The sequence below is a fragment of the Mastomys coucha genome, unplaced genomic scaffold (genome assembly GCF_008632895.1).
Source record: "Mastomys coucha isolate ucsf_1 unplaced genomic scaffold, UCSF_Mcou_1 pScaffold7, whole genome shotgun sequence".
Lineage (NCBI taxonomy): Eukaryota > Metazoa > Chordata > Mammalia > Rodentia > Muridae > Mastomys > Mastomys coucha.
The window spans coordinates 63,655,353-63,675,175 of record NW_022196913.1 but is presented as its reverse complement, the minus strand read 5'-3'; the positions used below and the strand labels follow the sequence as shown (position 1 = coordinate 63,675,175).

Here is a 19,823-nt window from a genome sequence, read left to right as displayed (position 1 = left end):
GTGTGGGGTGTGGGCAGGGCCGTGTGGGGTGTGGGCAGGGCCGTGTGGGGCAGGGCGTGTAGGGGACGGCCATGTGGGGCAGGCAGTGCCAGAAGCCCCTGCACTTAAATTAACCACTAATTTCAGATTGGCCTCAGTAAGTCTATGGGTTGCTTTGGGCTTCAGTTTCCCCAAGGAAGCTGCAGTGGGTAGTACCTTCGCTTCTGTCCAGGTATAGCACCTTTGCTATATGCAGCCCATAGTACTTCTGTTTACATTCTCTTCACTGCCTGGGATAACCATCTAGATTAGGAGGAGCAGAACCTTATACTCCACCTCACAGGAGCTCAGAGAGCTGACTTTCTTCTCTCTGACACTGTCTCTGGGCCATCCAAGCACTCCAACTTCCCTCCTACTTTGTCATTTGTAGATCCTTCTTGTGATTGTTTGAATAAGAATGGCCCCCACTGATTCCTAGATTTGACTGGTTAGGGAAAGACACTATTCTATTAGAAAGGATTAGGGGGTGTGGCCTTATTCGAGTAGGTGTGCCCTTGTTGGAGGAAATGTGTCACTGGGGGCTGGGCTTTGAGAGTTCAAAAGTCCAAGCCAGGCCCAGTGGCTCTCTCTTCCTGCTGCTGCCTGTGGATCAGGATGTGGAGCTCTTAGCACCATATCTGCCCAGGTGCCACCATGCTAGTAAAGGACTGGACCTCTAAAAACTGCAAGCCAGCCCCAGTTAAATGCTTTCTTTTATAAGAGTTGTCGTGGTCATGGCGTCTCTTCACAGCAGTGGGACACAGACTAAGACACTCCTCCTTCATCCTGTGTCTGCCATACAAGCTGCTCCTCCTGAAAAATACTCCACTTTCCAGTCTGCTCCAACCTCCAATGCACGAACACAAACTCCAGTCCCTTGGTGCAGCCCAGGAACCCTGGCCTTCACCTCCCTTGATGCAGCCCAGGAGCTCTGGCCTTCACCTCCCTTGGTGCAGCCCAGGAGCCCTGGCCTTCACCTCCTTGCCATGGGACCAGACACAGGGTACCACTGAGGGCCTTGGAACAGATAGTGATAAGAGAACGTATCATCTGGCTCCTTCATGCTTGATTTCAGCAGATGCGTGAGAGCCTTTGAAGGAGTTCCCTCTCCTCCCTGCAGCCCTAGAACCTAGAAAAGACACTGAACCCAGGGTCTGAAAAAATGACAGACTCTGACAAATCTATGGCTGTAAATTTAATTTTCACTACTCCCATTTTTCTCCTACTTTTGAAAATTACATTTTCATTTCATGACTAAATCCATCATTTCCACCTTCTATAAGTTACCTATTTTAGATCCTCAAGATACATGATAATTACCATGTAATAGTCATGATAATTAAAATGCATTTGTTAAATGTTATTCTAAAGCTATGCGTATAATAGTACCAACTAATAATTCGTGGTAGTAGCCATATGCCAAGTTCCCATCTGAATATTTTATACTTAATAATTCATCAAGTCCTCAGTCCAGAGGTAAGGAAAATAGAGGTAGAGAAGAGAGTAACACAGTCAAAGCCTCAAAGCTGGTAAATGCTCCACAGCAACCCTGTGACTCAGGGTGACTGGCTGCGTGGTTGATGTCTCTGCAGGAAGCCAAATTACCCTGCCTCTTTGCCTGGGACATGGCTGTGCTGACTAGTTTATGTCTACTGGACACAAGCTAGTCATCAGAGAGGAGGGAACCCTTATGGAGAAAATGTCTGCATAAGATTGGGCTGTAGGAAGCTGGAAAGACATTTTTGTCATTAGTGTTCAATGTGGGAGGGCTCAGCCCAAGGTGGTCGGGGCCATTCCTTGGCTGGTGGAACTGGTTCTAAAGAAAGCGAGCTGAGCAAGTCATGGGGAGCAAGCCAGTAAGCAGCACCTCTTTATGTCCTCTGCACATCTCCTCTCTATGGCCCCTGCATCATCTCCTCTCTATGTCCCCTGCATCATCTCCTCTCTATGGTCTCAGCGTCATCTCCTCTCTATGTCCCCTGCATCATCTCCTCTCTATGTCCCCTGCATCATCTCCTCTCTATGTCCCCTGCATCATCTCCTCTCTATGGCCCCTGCATCATCTCCTCTCTATGGTCTCAGCATCATCTCCTCTCTATGTCCCCTGCATCATCTCCTCTCTATGTCCCCTGCATCATCTCCTCTCTATGGTCTCTGCATCATCTCCTCTCTATGGTCTCTGCATCATCCCCTCTCTATGGTCCCTGCATCATCTCCTCTCTATGGTCCCTGCATCATCTCTTCTCTATGTCCCCTGCATCATCTCCTCTCTATGGCCTCTGCATCATCTCCTGCCTTCAGGTCTTCATCATGCTTGAGTTCCTGTCCCGACTTCCTCCAGTGATGAACAACATTGTGGAAAATATAACTCAGATAAAGCCTTTCCTCCCCAAGTTGCTTTGGCCATGGTGTTTCATCACAGCGATGCTAACCCTGACAGAGACAATGGTCCACCAGAATAGGGGATTCGTAGATACTGTCTTCTTTAATCCTCCAGACAGCTCTACAGAGTAACACTGTGATGATCACCGTTTACCAAGTCTCACAACTTATGAGGTGGGTTTGAGAACTGAAACTCAATGCTTACCCTGGCTCTTCACATGTGACAAGATGGACTCAAAGCTGATGGGGACATATCCATCCACATAGGCTAAGACAGTGTGAGAACATGCCATTACCCAGTTCTCTAAAGCCTGAGGGGTCAGCTCATATCCTCCATGTTTTACAGGTAAACAAAGAGCCAGTGACCAACTCAGTCCGTGACTCGCGTCTCCTGGGTCCTGAGTCTCCTAATCTGGTTTCATTCAGCTGCTCCTGGCATATCCAATATGCACTCTTCAGTAGTACTTTCTCTAGAAGATTCCAGAAATCTAACCAGTGTAGAAATGCTAGTGTTTCCAGGACAACGAAAAGCCAGTTAAAAGGATGTGGAGACAGTGGCTTCCCATGTGATTTTAAAGCACACCAAACCATAACTTTTGAGCTAAAGCTGTCCCCACCTTTGCACATCCAGTTCCTAAAAGCAAGCAACGGTGTTTGTGACCCACATCTGTGGGGATCCATAGAGATGGAAGTCCATAATCTGAATATTTACAACGTAACAAGACTTCCTCATGCAATCTTTATCCTCACACCTGTTTTCATTCCATAAATCACCTCTTTATTCTGTTACATAGTATTAGGCTGAGATTAAAAGATTCACCTGCAAAGGTTTGGCTTTTTTTTTTTTTTAAATCCTATTTTGGAAAAATAAAACAGTGAAAAGAAATCTGAAGTAGAGACAGTGAACCAAAAGAAGGAAAGAAAAGAAAAGAAGAGAAGAGAGGAGAGAGGAGAGGAGAGGAAAAGAAAGGAAAGAAAAGGAAAAAAGAAAAGGAAAGGAAAGGAAAAAAGAAAGGGAAAGAAAAGAAAAGAAGAGGAGAGGAGAGGAAAGGAAAGAAGTTAGGAAAGAAGAAAGGACAGACATAAACATCCTGAGAATGTGTGACAATGTCAACCGTGGGCTCACACCGCCATCAATACTTGTCACCTACACTGAGTGACCCCAGGCAAGGGAATTCATATGTTGGAAACTTCAGCCACAAAAGCATATGTACTGGGAACCTTGCGTCACTTAGAGACAGGAGTTCTGTTGCAGACACTTAACAAATCCTGGTGGGCAGAGGTGGGACCTTCAGAAGGTAGTTGGATGAGGTCATGGAGAAAGGATCCAAGCTCACGTGTGTCCTCCCCAATGCAGGAAGAAGGTGTGCACCAAGGTGACCCTCGCTCTCACACTCCCAGCCTCCAACACCATGAGCCACACACAGAAAGCTGTTGGTTACCACCTAGGGGTACCTTGTTCTGCTGTAGCCATGGCCAGAGCGACCCCCAACTCAAGAGTCGCTGAGGGCCTTTGATGAACTAGTTCATGTAAAATATTTAGATAACTGTTGGAACAAAACAAACCCACAAATAGACATTCTTTTTTGTGTTCAAAAATAGTTAAAGAAAATAAGATCTTTTTAAACAATGTGATATGTCACAGGGGACTCTGGGGATGTGAGTCCTAGAAGAGGCAGTGTTGGTAGGGTCCAAGACAAGGGGCGGTGTCAATAATGGACGCATGCGTGAAATTCAAAACGTCCAGGTAAGTTTCTAAAGGGCTTCTAAGCTCTGCTCGCAGCAGCGGTGTGTAACTACCAGCACACACTGCTTGGGGAGGAGCCGTGAGTGTGGGGTGCCTGTGTGCAAGTGACCAGCTTGGCTGGGAATGAATGGAACCTCAGGTCACCCCTTGTCTAAAATGACAGGTTCCTCCCAATTGTCCAAATTGATATTCTGAGAACAGCCCATCCAATGAGCCAAGCCTCCAAGAATATTCTTTGAATGTGGCTTGAGTTATTAAAGAATGAATTTAAAAAAAAAAAACTCATAGGAAAAATTAAGGCACAATACATAATTTTAAAAATATACTACACAAATACTAGTATAAGCAAGGTTTTCTCATAAGAAGACTCTCCAGGCCAGGATTTTGGGAGCTTAACATGTAAGCAAATTCCAGGGTGAACTGTTTAAGAAGCCGCAAACTTCCTTCTGAGAAGTGGGTTGTGTTGTCTCATTGGCCCCACAAGAGCCACAATGTGACAGGGCTTCTGGTACCACAGGCTCACAGCCACACTTCTCTCCCCCTGTGCTCACAACACAGCCCCGCACAACACTGAGCAAAGCTTTAAGCCCACTCATTAGATTAAAAATCCAGGTCTCAATTTTCCATGCAGCATGGACGAGACAGACGTCTGATCAGCACAACGGTGGTCTGGCCCGGAGTGTAAATTCCAGTTTTGGATTTACTGCTCCTATCGTGCAGGTGGGGGAAGGGTGGCTGGGGGGGGGTGGACAATCCTTTACAGAACTTCTGTGATGTGATTTGCATTTTTGAATTGCCATCCTCTGTTTAATAGGTCTCCGGGGAAATACCTTGAGAGGGCAGAGGAGGGGCTTCTTTCATGAAATGCATGAACTTGAATCAGGATTTATGGCTCTCTGTATGTCTCGAGCCTCCAGAAGAAAATGGGCTCTACTCTGCAAATGGGCTCACCGAAATCATTTTGTAAACATGCAGCTATGAACAGAACTAAATTCTGACAGGGAATGGTCACTACAGGTGTGACGATGTCCCCAAGGGACTTACTTTTCCTTGCAGGTCTAAACTGCCATAGCTCCGATAGACCCTTTTCTAGTATTCTGATTTATATTGAACAGCAGACACTTTATCACCTGTGGACACTAATTAGTTGATGAACATTAAGTTATTAAACGTATTCTGCCCTTGTCCCCTGAGGAAATGACATGGAAAGGAATGGAAGCCTTCACTGTCACCTTGCATATGGCTACCATTGAAGGGCTATCTGCAGAGTACAGAATGTATAGTGAGCAGTTGCAAGCAAGCATGCAAAATATGTACACCTCACACACACACACACACACACACACACACACACACACACACACATTCTCTGTCTCTGTCTCTGTCTCTGTCTTTCTCTCTCTCTCTCTCTCCCTCTCTCTCTCTCTCTCTTTCTCTCCTCTCTCTCTGTTTCTTACTCTCTCCTTCATTATAAAACTAAATACACATACATCCTCAAGGAGCAATCATCAAACTCTAAACGTGTCTATGCATTCCCACAAGCCACCCCTACAATCCTGTGTAGAAGGAAGACATTTTGTGGCAAAGAGGTGGAAACACTGTGGAAGAGAGGAACAACCCCCTGGACTCCACATAACCAGTGACTGGGGCAAAGATCTGAACCCAGATCAGCCTGCCTTGGCCTGAGCCTTCTCATGGGAACATACCCCTTCCTTGGACAATGATATGTTTGCTTGTAACATTTGAAGAATCCCTCTTTACATTCGGAGCACATTTTTCAGCTTTACGTTTGAGGCTTTGCTAATACTACACTGTGTTATCTGGACTCGGCCAAGCTCGTTATGACTCCCAGCCAGCTGCTCATCCAGCTCCCCACCCCCTGTATATCTCACTGTCTGCAACCACAGTTATTTCTGTGAATGCTCTTACTGTGAATGTCCCTCTTTTCCACACCCACTAACCGCACCCCACACACACTACCCTATGCCCAGTGTGGAGGCCTTTGAGATTAACTCTCTATCCACACCTTCACCAGGGACTCCGACCGTCCATCTCTTCTTCTAGTGCCTGTCTTCATTGTGTTCCAGTGAGAACGAACCCGTCACCATCACGAACTTCCTCATATTTCCATCAATCTCCTGCTTGGCTGCTATCCTTCCTGCTTGTTCTGCCCTTCCCCCAACTCTCACAGCACCACTCCAAAGACTTCTGCATCTCTATCTCTTAGGAGAATTTGCAAACTCTATCTACAGTGGTTACTGTCTCTTTGTGTTCCCCCACTAAAGTATATTCCCCTGGGAGACAAGGTGATCCAACTCACTGCCTAACACAGGTATGTGATTACAAGTGAACAAACGCATACCGAAAAGGTGATAGCAAATAATCAATACATGATAGAGAAGCTGTGGTTTTCTCAGGGCTAAGGTGAGTAAGGTAGGCGACCTTCTCACTAATGTCTCAAAACACATCACATTGGAGAACACCACAAAGAAGGGGAAGCCAGTCTCTAGTCACCCAAAATGCCCTGGTCTTCAATAAATATCTCAGAGAGGGCACGACCTTGAAGTCTCTCTCACTGGATGTCTGAGGAGTCTGTCTGCCTAGACACAGAGAAGTGTCAAGAAGATGCTAGAATCAGAGAGAGCTTTGTATTTTTCGTCCTCTACCAGCAGCCTGCGCTAGCATGCGTTGTCTCCTTTGCTCTCTCAAATAGGACCGATGTTCTCACACCCAAGGACGTGGAGCGCATAGCCCACCCACCTCAGGCAGGACTTGGGCTTATAGACTGCACCTAGTTTTGGAGCAGAGCAGAGCTCAGACTCCCGCCATCGGGGAGCCAAGGACAGCCTGACAGTTAATGAGTGACTTTGATCTGCACGGTTCAAACATCAGTGTGCAATTCGTTAGAAGTGCTGAGGTAAGCAGACGGTAGGCCTTTGAAAATGTGTCATTTGGTGACATGACAAGCACAAAGTGTCCCTTGCCCGTGGCTGATCACGTCTAAAAGGGGCAAGGTGATTGAGCCCTTTATATATACAGAACATCACTGTCTGATACAGGACAGCTCTTGATTAGGTTTTCACATCCAAAGGATCCATCCAAGCGGAAAAACGTAGAAGTAAAAATGCCACTGCCTTCCTGTTAGAGCTGCAGCCGTGGCAGAGCCAGGGTCAGCTGTGTGGTGGGGAGAACCAGCTGCAAGCAGCAGAGCCAGGGCTGAGAGCACAGAAGGGAGAGACCCAGAACAGGTCCTCAGCCTCTGCCTGTCTCTGACTGCTCCTGGTGCAGCTGCCTTCGCCCTACACAGAGGTGCTTGCCTTTTCCTCTGCTTCTTTGTGAATGGCTTTATAAGAAATCTAGATTCTGGCTATGTTCGAAATTTCCCAAGTAAAGCTTCCTACGAGACAGAGAGCCCAGCCAGCCCACACCCTTGGCTTGAGCAGCATTCCCTACTGAATTGAGGATGAACTGCCTGGCAGTTACTGAGACAAATGACCTGACATTGTCATTTGGTGAAGCTTAAAGCCCAGACTCTGCTCCTCCCTCCCACGGGCTTGTTTTTGTCTGGGAGGCAGGCCATCTTAGAAGCCTTTAAACACTTCTCTCCAGTTCTACCATTTAGTCCTAAAACGCCCTCCAAGGTATTATCCTGAGAGGCCTCCATTAAAGAATCATTACCAAAGCCTTGCTACAAATGAGTTTACCAGATAAGAAATCCCCAGGTGAACAGGAGAGATGTTGGCAGGATTGTCACAGTGAGAGTTCAGTTAGCTGCTCCTGGTATCTCTCACCACAAAGGTCAGCTTGTATTTACTGCATTTGAATGAAGGATCTGTGAAACAACAGGCCACAGGCTCCCCTTAAGTCCCCACCTTGTCCTGTCACTGTTCGTGACCTGTTTCTCCTGGCTCTTACTGACCCCCACCCCAGAAAAGCTTTGCTCTTGTCTCCAGCAAGGCCCATTCCTCTCATTGAACACAATTCTTTCAAGGCTTCGCTAAATTCAAGATCTACAAGAAACGCTTTCACACTTAAATTACTACAGTACGTATTTTATTTATCAATCTAGAAGGGTTACTTTACTTGCCATGTTTCTGCTCACAAGGTATGACATGCTAGGTGATGTTAGGATGACAACACAGCTTTCAGAAGTGAAGAGAAAAGTGAACATTATGATGTGCTCCACTCTGAGTAGGAGCCGATTTCAGGAATGGGAGCCGTGAGTTATATCTGGCATTTTCTCCAAGGTCTTCCTAAACTACCAAGTTTAAGGTACCCACAAAGCAGGAATTGTCCAGATTTTACTGTTTTGCTCATTTTAACAAGCAACGTGTAGACTCAGCTTTAGGGGTCTGTCTGCAGACAACACTGGAGAAGATAGAGAGGTGGGGAATTATCCAGTCACAAAGACTAAAATTATAACACGTGTGAGAAAAAGGATGAGATTAGAGATCATGTTATGACTAACATTCCACTATAAATTTGTTTCCACTTGTGGGCCCTAACTTTTATATAGATATAACACTATATACCCATACACACCTATGCATACATATGCATATACACACACGTACACACACGCATGCACACAGATGCATATACACATACACATATGTGTACACATGCACATACATGCAGACATGTATATACACACGCTCATGCACACCTACACATGCATGAACACATATGCATAGACACATACATGTGTATGCACACATGCACACAGATACACATAGATGCACACAGATGCATATACACATACACACATGCACACAGATGTACACATATGTATATACACATGCACACACATGTGTTTGTGACGGAAGATCAGGAGGGAGGCCTGGAAGGGGGAGCAGAGTGCAGGAAGGGTTGGCCAGAAGAGGAAGGTACGGGAGGAATACGGGCAAGGAGCACAACACGTCTAAAAAGGAATTTTCTTTAGGTAGCCCAGCATTGCAAACAGCAAATACAGAGCAGTAAAAATAAATAACCACTGCTTGAAGATGGTGCCAGCTTTCTCCCTGCACTTCGCAGTCTCTCTGCATGGGTGAAGCTGAGCCCTGAAAACTAAATCAAGGCTGACATCCTTCGAAACACAGAGTGAAAGGGAGATGAACAAACCGTGCCCTGCACGAAGACTCTGCATTCCCCTAGCTCCACTGGGACTCCAGTCTTACTAACTATAAAGCCACAGCAGCGTCTCTTATTAAAAATAACACTGGCAAAAAAAGGCACAAGCGGGAAGTCACAGGAGGACTCAGCATTAGAACCACACTGCTGTTGGTTACTCACTTTTCAGAAATGTCCCACACAGTCTGCCGTAGCCATGAAGTTACTACTAATGCTGTGGAGCCAAAATTTCATCAGGTTTTTGTTTGTTTGTTTGTTTGTTTTGGGTTTTGTTTTTGGTCCCACCAAATAAGAGAAAAAAAAATCCAAGGGTGACCATGTTGGTTCCTATGTACAGCTGTCCCATAGGCTAGGTCTTGAACAGGAATCAACAGAGCAGTAAGGATCGCTGTCCCCCAAACCCCAGTGTACAGCTGTCCCATAGGCTAGGTCTTGAACAGGAATCAACAGAGCAGTAAGGATTGCTGTCCCCCAAACCCCAGTGTACATCTGTCCCATAGGCTAGGTCTTGAACAGGAATCAACAGAGCAGTAAGGATCGCTGCCCCCAAACCCCAGTGCTGGCTGAAGAGTACCTTTTCTCTCTGCATGGTTTCACATCTTAGCATTAAAAAACGGAAGAGGCCACACAGCTGCCAGAGGCAAAGTTGCAACTGGGAGTCCTTCAACCCCAACCTGCCTGTTCCCCTGTTCCCCTCTCACCGCAGGGGAGGACCCACATTATTTTAGAGCCAGACTCAACCGAAAGAGAAAGAGCTTAAGCAGTCAAGGCTCCCACCTCTGAGATCTGTTGCAAAATACTCAGGGGTCTGCGGGTGGGTGGCAGTGCCATTAGACATTTTCCTTATTTGTTCTCTTAATGTGATGTCAGGAAGGATTTTTTTTTCTATAAAGAACCAAGGTGCAAATAAGTCTGATTTTGCCAGCTGGGAGGTCTCTGTCACAGTATCAACTCTCCCATTCTACAGTGATAGTTATCAGAGATAATCTATTAATGTATGTGTGGGGTGCATTCTAGTAAAGCTTTAGTCTCAAGAACAGATAGTGGGGTCTTTACTCTAAAGGCTGTAAGGGAACAACTATGGTAAGTGATGAACAGAAGTCATTTTTTCTCCTATAGCATTGACACTCTGACAAGAAACACAGCCCAGTGATCCTATGGAGGCAAGCATGACCATCATAACTAAAAATGGCATCAGAGTCCTGTCTGTGATGCCTGACTGTTTTTTTTTTTCAATCTTACAAGTTTATTTGTTAGGATGTTTGATTTGTTGCTCATGCTGACCTTTTTTTTTAATTAGATATTTTCTTTATTTACATGTCATATGATTTCTCCTTTCCCAGTTTCCCCTCCGGAAAAACACACACACACACACACACACACACACACACACCCAAAAAACCCAAAAAACAAGTACAAACCCCTGTTGCCTCCCCTCTCCCCGTTTGCCACCCCACCCTCTCCCACTTATTGGCCCTGGCATTCCCCTACACTGGGGCACAGAACCTTCACAGGGCCAAGGGCCTCTCCTCCCATTGATGCTTGACTTTGCAATTCTCTACTATACACATGCTGCCAGAACCATCAGTCCTACCATGTGCAGTCCTTGGTTGGTGGTTGAGTCCCTGGGAGCTCTGAGGGTACTAGTTAGTTTATATTGTTGTTGGTCCTAAGGGGCTGCAAACTCCTCAGCTCCTTTGGTCCTTTCTCTAACTCCTTCATTGGGGACCCTGTACTCAGTTCAATGGAGGGCTGTGAGCCTCTACATCTGTATTAGTCAGGTACTGTCAGAGCCTCTCAGGAGATAGCTATATCAGGCTGGAGTGCCCTTTATTCAGTCTCTGCTCCACAGTTAGTCTCTGCAACTCCTTCCGTGGGTATTTTGTTCCCCGTTTTAAGAAGGAATGAAATGTCCACATTTTGGTCTTCCTTCTTCTTGAGATTCTTGTGGTTTGTGGGTTGTTCTTCCTGTATGATGCCTGACTTTCTAATCCCCAAATCAACCAGGGCACTCCACTCACCACCAGTGGTGTGTGTTGTGAACACCACCGGAGCTGCCTGCGGTCAGAAGCACCCTGGCTTCACCCTGGCTCTCAGCAGTTTCCTGTGTCTGTAGCAGGTGCAGACCCAGAAGGAGGCTGCTCCAGAGAGGAAGTCAGATGCGGCAGTTCTACCTCAGATCCAAGGCAATCGAGCAAAGTTCTTCAAATAGGCATATGCTCTCTAACCTAACGAAGTGTCCCACTTTCAAGTTCATGGCTTTGAGAAGACAGTACCCTCCCTGGAATACTTCCCCTTGGACAGAATCTGAGGACTCTTGAATGTCATTTGTTTCAGTAAACTAGACAAAACCTGGGGGCAGACGATGCAAAGCCCCCTTTAAAGCTGCACTTCCACTTCTGCTTTACCCTGTGTACTGGTACACAGCTGGAGTTATTACAGAGAAGGGAGCTTCAGCTGGGGAACTGCCTCCATGAGATCCAGCTGTGGGGCATTTTCTCGGTTGGTGATTAAGAGGGGAGGGCCCATTGTGGGTGGTGCCATCCCTGGGCTGGTAGTCCTGGGTTTTATAAGAAAGCCAGCTGAGCAAGCCCAGGAGAAGCAAGCCAGTAAGCAGCACCCCTCCATGTCCTCTACATCAGCTCCTGTTTCCTGACCTGCTTTAGTTCCTGCCCTGACTTCCTTTGGTGATGAACAGCAGTGTGGAAGTTATAAAAAGTAGAAAAAAAAATACAAGCCATAATAGAAATTCTGAATCAATATTACTGGGCTTCCAAAGAAGTTGACCTTCTAATGTGTCGATAATGGGCACATTTTGTTATCATCATCATCATCATCATCATCATCATCATCATCATCATCGTTATTACTGGTCAATATTTTTGATTCTTGCCCAGAGACTTTGGCAAGATGAACATTTTATAAATCTGATAAACAAGTAATTGAAGCCTCCCTGTCAGTGGACTCAGGGGAAGGAGGAAGTCAGCTCAGCCGTGAGTTCAAGTCTGCCCAGTAGCTGCCCAAGGAGGGGCAGGTTTGCTAACTCCAAGGGCCAGGCACTTCTCACTGGGGTGGGCCAAGCAAAGCCAACTTATGTTTCAGCCAAAGAGACACTAGGGAGTGACTCAGTCCACTGCCCTGGACTCCACACGATGAGCATAGAAATGTCAGGAGACAGATAATCCCTAGATGCCTGAGGAGGCCGCTGGTGTAAGCTGTGTAGTTCAGGAGGGAAGGCACTTTATTCTCAGTGACTGTCACCAAAGCGCGGTGCCCAGTCTCAGGGCTCACGTCATTCTGCCCAATGGTGTTTCTGTAGATAATGGTAGAGCATTCTAGAGGTCAAAGCAAGATATCACATGTTTCTGTGACTGAACTGCCTCGAGGGAACTCCAGGGTGTCTCCTGAGGAAGCTCACACAGGCGCAGCACAAGCTCTCCTGCAGACACCTCACACTGCACTACAGTTCCCAGGTTCCACAGATCACTCGGCCATGCACAGTTCACCAACACACCATCCCACAGAAGGGAAACTGACTGACCTACGCTCCACACATTTATCCAAAGACAAGAGAGGGTCAAGTTGCTCATGCTTACAGTATAAACAAATTATTTTCTAGAGAAATCAATTACACTGTTGAACTGAAAAGGTCACTTAGGGAGCATCCTGACTTCAGGTACTTCTCGTTGTGAGTTGCCAAAGATGATAAAACACATTGCTATAAAAGACACTGGGGAAGAGGCTTCTATAAGCAAACACTTGGCGCAAAAGGCCTTAACGCTAGCTTGTACAATTTTCAGAACATCTTCATATTGATAGTTTAAAGCCACCCATTGTGGGAAATACTGACAACATAGAAGTCAGAAGTTGTTACAAATCGAGACTATGGCTGCCCACCGCCCCAGGGCTCTGATTGTAAACAACAACATACCACTGTTGTATGCGTCATAAAATCACCTCACTGGTTTCCTCTGGGGCAAGCAAGATCATTGCTTAACAGTCAGAAAGCACTCTAGCAGCCAAAGCAGACACCCATTCTACAATGTTTCTGGAAGGTATGGCTTTTATTTGGATTCTCAGAGGAAAGGAAGACTTCCCGCTGTGCATAGCAAGCCCTTTGCAGAAGACTATTTAAAAGTCATTCTTACCCTCAGCTTCCCAAAGTCATCTTCCTATTGCCGCATGTGAATTATACATGCCTCTTCAGAGCTCTTTATTTATTTTTTGCTTTGTTTTATGTGTGTGGGGATTTCACCTGCATGTGCAACACATGCATGTAGTACCTGCGAAGACCTAAAGAAGTTATCAGATTTCCCGGGACTGAAGTTGCAAATGGTTCCGGACTGCTATATGGGTGGTGGCAACTGATCCTGGGTCCTCTGGAAGAACAGCCAGTGATCTTAACCATTGAGCCTCCTCCCCAGTTTTCTCCTTAGTGGTTTCTTACTGTGTGGTATCTCACACACTAGGATAGGAACAGGTTTGGTACTTGAATGACGAAGAGCAGGAAGAGCCCCAGCTGGCTCCACTGTGTGTGGTATTTATATGGTCCACTCACTCTCACTTGCTCACAGAGCTTCTCTCTCCACATTTGGCGTGTAGAGAAAGGTCCAGGCTAGAAGCTGTTTCTTTCCCCGAGTCTCTCTGCTAAAGTTCATCTCTAGTACAATCTAAAATTTAGGAAATATATCCCCCATGGATCCCAAAGTAAATTAATTTGTTCTAAAAGCTAAAGACAAAGATGTGCTAATATCCATTACTGGAAGTCAGTTCTGCGTGGGTCCCTAGGATGCGTGCATCGTTGTGAGGAGAGATGGTATTTACACCTTGCTCTGTGTTCTTTTCAAGGGCATTTATAAAGTGGAAAGTTTTGGAGGGCACAGCATCTCCGATAAAAGGGATTCCTATCACCCATTTGAACAGACCAGGAGTCTCGCCTGCATGCTCTCCTGCAGCACAGCCCAGAGCACGGCAGGTGCCCATCTTGATCGACACACCTTACTCACACGTACTCGTCAGCAGAAGGGATGGACACTAGAACGTTGATCCCACTGTGTGCTGTCGAGTGATTACCAACTCTACCAGGAACCTCACTCTTTTGCTCTCTCTGGAGCCGCATCGGCTACCATTTTAGTTACGCATGTAGGGCAAGCACTTGGGCCTTTTATGCTTCTTGGCATCTGCCATCCATCAAGCTTAAAAATGATCTACATCATATTTATACTGACAAATATCTACGGTCTGTCTGTCTATCGTGTATCTAATGGTATTTACCCATTCATAAGGACCATAAGTACCACAGTAAGGGCCGTTCATAAGCCTCAAGGATGTGCGCTTCTCCCGAGTGGTGGTTTCTAAGACATTCCACAGACACTCCATTGTAAGTGACTACGATGAACTCTTAGACTTGCTGTCCTCTACTTAGCACATAGACGGACATGAACAGGATGGTGTCAGGCCTTGATTGTCTTGGGTACTCTAGAAGAAGGTTTTAAGGTGTAGGTAATTCATCTGAATGACAGTAAAGTCAGGCTAGTGCTCTGTAGGGCTTGGACAGGATGAGCCTAGTTCTGTATCTTTGACCAGTTTTCAAGTTGTGTCAGTGACCCTGGTCCAAGGGCCTCGTTAGACAGATAGGGTCTAACAACTAAATATAAATGGTACATATTATTAACACTACAATATTTACATAAACTCAAAAATTATAACTAGAAAATATAAGTACCTGGCAATTCAAACAAATCAGGCAATGTATTTCTTGATTTTAAAAAAAATACTAAAATTTCCCAAAGTGTGTGATTATTATATAATTATGCAGATGCTCATGAATGTATAACAGGGTTATATTCCCATTAAAGAAACCCACTATAAACTGAAATGTTATAAAGATAAAATGCATCTGACCTACACAGTGACGCAGCATGCTGAGAGGGTGCGGTCCCCCTCTTGGTTGTATGGATTACTAGGGGCTCTCATTAGGACACTGCCCAAGGTTGAGGCAGAGGATTGTACTGCACACTGGAAGCCCTATAAAAAGACTTAAAATTCCAGCTAGGAGTTTTACTAAATATATGTCACTTTGTATCATCATTAAGCAAAACAGTTACAAAGTTGAACCACAGAGTCTATCTGTATAGAGGGAACAACAGGGTCAGCTGCGCCTCTCCCCTTCCTCTGCTTTATCTGCATTCTATTCAAAGAGACGGGATCACTGCACATGGGTGGGTGGACATGTTGTACCTAGAGGTTGTGGATGACAGGGAGAGCTGCAGGGCTAAGGAAGCACTTACGGCTAAGCACACAAGTAGAAGAAGTATTAAGGGATTGATTCCAGAAAAATGAATTCTTCTAGTCAGGACACTGGGTATAGAGCCACAGGGCTGGCCAGCGCCCACAGCACATCCTCGGAAGCGAGGGCCAGCAGCAGGTGCCTCCCACGCCATTCTCAGCCCTCGCCTCTGGCTGTCAGAGCCTGGCCACCTATACAAGCAGCTTCCTGGGTCGTTTTCAGGATACCCATCAGCCAAAGAGATCAATCTGTCTGTCTTCTCTTTTGATTTGGGGAACATTGGTGTACCAATCTGAAGATCCCAAGAGAGAGAGGCCTCGGAACAAACGTGGAAAATGCCCTCTCGGGCGCTAACGGGGACGCTGAGTAGCTGCCCTACTGGTCTCTCTTCCTCGTGCTTTCCCTTCCCTTTCTACCTTGGTAGAGTGTTTTCTGTTTTGGGGTGTCCGCTTAATTGGTTTTGAGACAAGCTTTCACTATGTAGCCCTGGTTGGCTCGGAATGTGCTACGTATACCAGGCTGGGGTCAAACAATCAGACATCTGCCTGTCTCTGCCTCCTGAGTGTACACCATTAAAGGTGTACACCATCCCGCCCAGCTTCTTGTCAGCTTCTTCCTTCTCTATTCATTTTCTCTGGGGAGACAAAGTGGCTTCAGTATCCCATACGTCGCTTATTCCTTGGTGCCTCTTCGTTTTGAAGAGCTTTCTCTTCCAGGGCGAAGGCTTCATTCCCAAGCCTTTGACCACCATCACTTGTACTTTTTAAGCCACATCTAGCCGCATTATCTTTCAGATGCTATCTGGCTCTGAGTCTTAGAACCTCCAGCCATAACCTTCTTTTCTCATTTATGGATCCTCCTGTCCCAAATGTCTGATTTGTGCCCACTGACCACTGGTTTATCAGTATTTTTTTCTGCCCGACCTACTTGAATGGCTTTGAAACAACTTACGGGGGAGGGGAGAATTGCATTCAACCCCCCCCCCCCCAAAAAAAACCCCCACATTCTTCTCTTCTGACTCACAGTTTGTCCAGTTCAGAGACATTTATTGAGGGTTAGCTCTGTACTTTGCATAATGTCAGGCAAGGGGGAAAGAGATAAAGAAAGGCTGACCTCAGCACCTTTAGCTCCCTGATAGGCTAAGCATTTCTTTCTGGATGATTACTCAAAGCAGTGCAAATCTCCTATAAGGGAGCTCCCTCCCTCCTGCGGGGATCAGAAAGGATCTCTGGAGAAAGGGATGCCTAAGCAATACTCAGAGAAGATGAGTAAGAAACCGTGAGACAGGAGGTGGAGGGGAGATAGGAGAAGCCCTATCCAGAAAAACACAATGTTTTACAGTCCACAGAAGTGCTGACACTGCCACCCCATAGAAATCACAGGGAGCTCGGGGCCAGGTTTTATGAATTCCTGATTGCTCAGTACCTGAATCCACTATGAATCACTAAAATGAGGCCCATAACAAGGCTAATAAAAGTCTTTCTGCATGTTATCAGCCCTGACATTCTCTAAGATCTGTCTGTGGAACCCACTGATAATTCTTGTGAGGATCAAAGTCAGTGTGTCTCATATACAGAACGTCATTCTCTAAACCGTGCTGTGGTAGGCTATCAGCACAGGACAGCTACCCCAAGAGAACAGACCAGAAAGGGTCCCATTGTCTGCCCGAGAAATACACTACCAGCACCCTGGCCTGCTGGATTCTTCTCAATAATTTTGTTTCTAAAATTTCCCAAATTTTGTCAAAAATTAGGCAAAGACCTCTTTGTATACCGTTTGATGCTATCGACTCAAACCCTTGGACACAATTTCCAGTTACTCTCCCTATAAGAAATTAAGTTTCCTACTTATCTTTTAAAGAAGAGATATATTCGTCCTATTTTAGTGAGTCATGAACTTTGATGTCGGGATGCCTTTTTGATAGTTTATAAAAATGACACTTTTAAACTCCAAGGAATTTGAAAGAGCTGAAACATTAAAGCCAGCCAGGTGAGGCCTTCGTCTGTGGTTCTTCTGTGACTGCTTCTGTGACTCAGGTGAGCTAACGAGCACTGAGCTACGCCTAATTTATAACAAAACAATTATGAAAAGCAGACAAACTTAAGTCAAGCCTCTGACACATGGAAACCCTACCACTGAATAACTCTAATCTAGCCCTCACTTTTTTTTTTTTTTTTTTTTTTTTTTTTTGAGACAGGGTTTCACTGTGTAGCCCTGGCTGTCCTGGAACTCACTCTGTAGACCAGGCTGGCCTCGAACTCAGAAATCCACTCTGCCTCCCAAGTGCTGGGATTAAAGGCATGCGCCACCACCGCCCTGCTTTGGCACAGTAGGAACTTTTGCACTGAAGACACTGCAAAAGGCAAGGAGGAAGCTCACCTATGAGAAGGCAGAGCACTATCACGAGGAGTACAGGCAGATGTACCAGACTGAGATCCGGATGGCCAGGCCGGCAAGGAAAGCTGGGAACGTCTATGTGCCCACAGAACCAAAATTGGCGTTTGTCTTCAGAATCCAAGGTATGAGTGGAGTAAGCCCAAAGGTCCGCAAGTCATTGCAGCTTCTTCGTCTTCGACAGATCTTCAATGGCACCTTCGTTAAGCTCAACATGGCTTCAATTAACATGCTGAGGATTGTGGAACCATATATTGCGTGGGGGTACCCCAACCTGAAGTCAGTAAATGAGCTCATCTACATGGGAGGGTATGGCAAAATAAATAAGAAGCGGATAGCCTTGACAAATCATTCCTTGATCGCTCGATCTCTTGGTAAATTTGGCATCATCTGCATGGAGGATCTAATTCATGAGATCTATACAGTTGGGAAATGCGTCAAGGAAGCAAATAACTTCCCATGGCCCCTCCAATTATCTTCCCCACGAGGTGGGATGAAGAAAAAGACAACTAACTTTGTAGAAGGTGGAGATACTGGCAACAGGGACGATCAGATAAACAGGCTTCTTAGACGGATGAGCTAAGATGTCACCCATGGTATTTTTGTAATCTGGTCAGTTAATAAACAGTCACAGCTTGGCAAATTGGGGAAAAAAAGCATGCAATATATTTTGTGGAGCCCCAACATTGTCTTGGGTCATCTGCAGTAGACCCAGAAGAATATTCGTGGAAGTGATTTGCTGAAGAGAGGCTCCCAGGGCAAGAGAAAGTCAGAAAAGAAGGAAGCCAAGCAAGGCTGAAATTCGAAAAGGAAACTTCAGCTTTAGCCAGATTATCCCACATGTCATGCTGAAGATGTGCAAACTCTACTAGAGTTTGATCAACCTCATGGAAGGGAGTGACACACACTCCTGCTAGTACTTCTGAGCACTGTGGGGGAGTGGAGGTAACTAAGACAACCACTACCACCTCTGGTGGCCAGAGGGGACACGGAAGGGGGGCAGGGGAAGGAGTTCCTTTAGCTTTTCAAAGATAAAAGGACCCTGATGGCCCTTGAGAGAAAATGTATACAGAAAGCAGGGTGAGCACACAAAACCAGTGAAGAGAGTTTGAGAGTGCCCAAGCACCAAAGCAACATCTACAACATGAACCAGTAAAAACGTCACAAAATATAACGTGTGGATCCTAGCTTTAGGTTCTTGGAACTTGTTTACCACCAAAGGGCATATATTTAACTATAAATCATTTCATTTTTTTCTTTGGTGGTTCATAAAGGAATAAGTTTAAAAATCAATATGCAGTAGGAGTATAAAACTCACTTTTGAAAGCTTACCTTCAGGCATTAAAAAAAAAAAAGTGAGGTTTTCAACCTATTGTGGTTGGAGTTTACTGCAGAAGAAATACGTAGGACTTTTCACTAATGGAGCACAGGCTCGGCCCAAACTGGAGAGATTAAGTAAGAGTTGGCCAACTCCTCAGTAGGAAGGAAACTGGCAACAGTGACCATGGGGCCATTACATACGCATATCCATACAGCCAACCATGCTGTTCAGAGATTCTGCAATGTCACAGTGTGACGTATACACATCTGGCTAACACAGATCTGCAAAACAGATCTGTTTTCCTCAAATAAACTCTTATAGTGAAACATATGTAGTTAAATACGCATATACAAGTACACTTACATATTTCTTATAGATCTACACTAGTGTCTGTAGAGGGACAATGTTGGGTTTTCTGCCTGGCATCACTCAGAGATGGAAACAGTGTACTGAGAAGTAGACCTGGCCATGAGGTCAGCTGAGGACTAGCCTAATACTCCCTCTAAATGACAAAAGGGATACGAAATATCAGGGTGACTTCT

General features: G+C 45.6%; 1 protein-coding gene and 1 pseudogene across 10 annotated transcripts in view; one reads left to right on the top strand and one right to left on the bottom strand.

Annotated features, from left to right (window-relative positions):
• Positions 1-18,543, top strand: part of LOC116082564 — a 23,976-nt pseudogene extending 5,433 nt beyond the window's left edge.
• The window catches only part of Ntrk2 (neurotrophic receptor tyrosine kinase 2), a 331,243-nt gene that overhangs the window by 221,696 nt on the left and 89,724 nt on the right, over positions 1-19,823 (bottom strand). The window lies entirely within an intron of this gene.